The sequence below is a fragment of the Etheostoma spectabile genome, chromosome 3 (genome assembly GCF_008692095.1).
Source record: "Etheostoma spectabile isolate EspeVRDwgs_2016 chromosome 3, UIUC_Espe_1.0, whole genome shotgun sequence".
NCBI classification, from domain to species: Eukaryota; Metazoa; Chordata; class Actinopteri; order Perciformes; family Percidae; genus Etheostoma; species Etheostoma spectabile.
Window position 1 is genome coordinate 9,997,267 of NC_045735.1, and position 4,009 is coordinate 10,001,275.

The 4,009-nt window shown below is 39.8% G+C and overlaps 1 long non-coding RNA gene across 1 annotated transcript in view; it reads right to left on the reverse strand.

Moving 5' to 3' along the window:
• The window catches only part of LOC116683765 (uncharacterized), a 12,148-nt gene extending 8,463 nt beyond the window's left edge, over nt 1–3,685 (reverse strand). The window contains exon 1 of the long non-coding RNA XR_004330701.1: nt 3,623–3,685. This is a non-coding gene — a long non-coding RNA (uncharacterized LOC116683765). The remainder of the gene's footprint in view (nt 1–3,622) is intronic.
• Between the last annotated feature and the right edge of the window lie 324 nt (nt 3,686–4,009).

Sequence of the window (4,009 nt, forward strand, 5' to 3'; positions counted from 1 at the left end):
GCTGCCCAAGATGATTGTGATTGGTTTAAAGAAATGCAAACAACCTAGAGTGTTGTTCTCCTATCCTAGAATTAATCTGTGGTGTAGCGGGAGGAAGTGTTTGCCTTGTGTACATTTTATCAAGTCATTTGTTCCTTCTTTCACCTAATCAATGCCCCCTGAGCCACAGATAAACCAATGGGTTCCTTTTAAAAGGTCATGAAAGCCATTACAAATCTCTGTGTTCACTGAAAGTAACAGTAAAGGCATCCCTTTGCCATGAATGTGCTAGTTTCTAAATTCATAATAGTCACTCATGCAGATGGGCATACACACACACACACACACACAAACACACAAACACACACACACACACACTAAACATGTAAACACACAACTGAGTATTTGTGTTGCAACCTTGCCTCCAAGGAACTATATCAGTGCCCACATCTATCTTGTTAAAGGTGAAATGGGCAGAGCAGGCAGTGTGCTGTCAGCTCATTTTTCTAAAACCATAAATTCAGTGCATAAAACTCAGTGGAGTAAAACTCTCAAAGGGAAAAAGTACATTTTCTTTGCAGCCAGCGAGATTATGCTCTGGCAGACAGCAAGATTTAAAGTGTCAATAAATGTTCAAAACAAAGCCTTTTACTCACAAGATGGAAGGATTAATCTGCATTTAACATTCATGCTAGCATTGCAAAACAAACAATAAATATATTTGACAGGGGAAACACATTTCATTTCAAGTCATCTACAGTAAATAACTCATTCAGCTTCAGCAAGTTTCCTCTTGGGATTTTGAAGCCACAGTTTACAATGTCATGTAATAAAACTTAAGAGTTCAACTTTTTTTCTCTCAAGATGACACTGAAGAAACCCATATGACACCTCTTGTTTTCTAGAACATATTGGGACTTTTAATTTGGAGGTTTTCAATAGATTTCATTGTCATAACATCTCTGTCACAATGTAATAGATTGCATGCAGTATGATGTCAGCAGCTGAAGTGATAGAGTGTTATCATTCGTCCATGACCTGTGATCAATCACCAAATTTAATTTGAGGACGATGGCTGGGGAGGGGTCACTGAGCCAACCATGAGACAAGGTAAATTTAGGACACCCGTCCCTGTTAGGTAATTACAGATGACCTCAAGAGGATAATGTTAGAATCAATGTTTAGATAACAGCTGTAGATTATTTCTGCTCCACAGTAGGAATGGTCAGCCGAGACATGATTTTGCCTTATTGAATGCCAATACACTGTTATTTTCTCCTTATTCTCTCAACTTGGAACACTGATAATGAGTTTCACTTTTATCTTACAAGCCCTGTATGTATATCATGAATATGCTTTGTGTCAGGATATGTTCTGCCCCAGCAACTCTTAGAGAGGAGTAAATGGTGATCATCAAACGTGGCTCTTGCAGCACAATTAGATAGAAGTAATGAAAGGCGTGGTCTAGGACAAGAAGATGGAGTGCTATTAGAGGACCCACAGGGCTTCATCTACCTCTCCAGCAGAGCACAGTGTAATCTTCCACTCCCCTGTGGGTGCGGGGAGTAAATCAGCACAGCTGGATCACAGGCATCAATCTCAGCCTGCCCTCACTATGGGCCACTTGTGAGCCCACAGGGAGGCATTTCCTCTTCATTCCAAATGAGAGACAAATGTTGCAGGGAGAAAGCGGCGCTGCACAGTTGGGGGGTGAGCGCAGAGGGGGGTGGGCAGGCAGGCGATGAAGGTGGTGGTGAGGGAGGCAAGATTGGCAGGGAGTAAAAGTGATGGAGTGTGGAAAGGAGACAACTGAAAAAGAAGAGTAAATACACTGCAATATAAAAGTGCAGTCAGCACTTAAAGCTCCCATATTCTGCTCATTTTCAGGTTCATAATTGTATTTTGAGGTTGTACCAGAATAGGTTTACTTGATTTCATTTTCAAAAAACACCATGTTTTTTTGTTTTACTGCACATTGCTGCAGAACCTCTTTTCACCCTGTGTGTTTAAGTCTCTGTTTTAGCTACAGAGTGGGACATCTCACTTGTTTAAGCTACCGAGTGAGACATCTACCTTCTATACTATCTTTGTTGGGAGTCACACATGCGCAGTAGCTAGGTAATGATAACATCAGCTAAATAACTCTTTCTCCACCTTTGGTCTGTCCGAGGCAGGATTAGCTGGGAGACTTCTTCTAGACGAGGGCCACTTGTGGAATACCTGCAGAACAGGGACATGGAAGTAGTTCTTTGTAGATTAAGGTGAACTAGTGTGTGTTGTAGCAATGTTTTGCCATTGAGAATGTGCTAGCATGCTAGAGCTAACATGTGCTACGGTTAGCCACCTCATCTCGGTTAATGACCTTGAAAGGCGTGAAGATATTTAACTGCTCACCCAGAGACTGAAGGCAGAGGACATTCAGAAACCATATTTCACTCAAAACAACATGGATAGTTTTTTTCCCAAGTTTGTGTGTGGAAGCATCAGAGACACAAAATAACACCAAAAATCCCAGAAAAGGGATTTTTCACAATATAGGCACTTTAAATTAAACTTTGTCTTTAAAAACTAATGAAAAACTGCAAATGGGGTGAGAAGATTTTTAAATGCAGTGGATTTTCAATGCTGTGGATTTTCTTAAAAAATGCATTTAAATTACATTATCAATTAGTGATTCATCTGTATGGCACTGGAGAGTTGAATGAATGATGAAGTGGATCTAGTTGTGCAGCTTAAGAGGGATGAAGCTGCAAAACAGCGAGATTGGAAAGAATAAGGCGATGGCATGATACGCTTCTCATTAGCTGTTGCCATTTTGGGCACTGTCATAAAGGTGTGAGAATAAATAATTAAAAATAATAGATGTTAATTTGATAAAGTGATATATTATGACTTTAAAGTGTTTCTTTTAGATAAGGGGTGTCAACACGCTTAGAGCCTTGGTTATAATTAATTTTAGCACAACAAGTGAAAGGTCTGATGTAACGATGTAATCCCAGACTGCTGCTGCCTCATTTTACGTAAATTGATCTGTAAAGCCAGAACAGTATGACAGGTTTGGGCAAAAGGAAATTGACTATGAAGTCATTTTGACATTGTGTAAAAGTTGGGCGGCTGTCATTCATCTCTGTGCATGTAACTAAAAAGGTCTATACTAGGCCTGTTGCATCAATAAATCAGTTAATCACATGATAAATAAATAATCTTTCCGGCAGCGAAAATTTACATTAGCATGCTTGTTTGTTTTCCTCGTCTCTCTCTCTCTCTGCCAAAGAGACTGAATGACCACTCTCGGTTACTTAGCGTACAAGAAGTGAGTCCTCCAGTCACTTTGTGGCGTAGCGTACCACACAGCAAAGAGTCGGGTGAGGAGAAAACTCTTGTTGAGAGTTGGAGGAATTAAAAAAAAAAGAGAAAAAGATGGAATTGGTTTCAAACCTAAACGCGACAGCTGGAGTGTGGGAGCACTTTGGATTCAAACCGAATGACAGTGGTGAACCCCTTAACCTGAGTGAGCCGGTATGTTGCAATTCTTGTAAAACAGTAGCAACACAACAAACATGCATATGCACCTGAAACACAATCATACGGTGCAGTTTTCCGAGTTGAAAAAAAAAAAACTACAACAGATGGGCTGTTTGACTGGGGTGTTTAGTCGACAAACAAAGTACAAACAGGATAGTGCCAAATGGTGTGCACTCACAGAGTATTTTGCTTCATTGATAAAGAGATGCTGCCCTTAAGTGTTGACGAATGCCCTCTCTCTCTTTCTCTCTCTCCCTTGTCCTTGGTGCACACCCTGCTGTGGACATAGACAGTTCACTTTTGCTTTATTTTAACAAAGCATTATGCTGGAGAATTTTATATATTTTTTATTTTTAAAAAGCTTTTTTTGCGTATGGCCTGTTGAGGAATTTGCTTCATCTCTTTGGCACTCTTTATGTCTAAGCTTAATGTTTAATATTTTTTGAAGTGCAATTTTGTTTACATCCATTTTATTTATTGTTTTGGTTGTGTGTGTGGTTTTAAA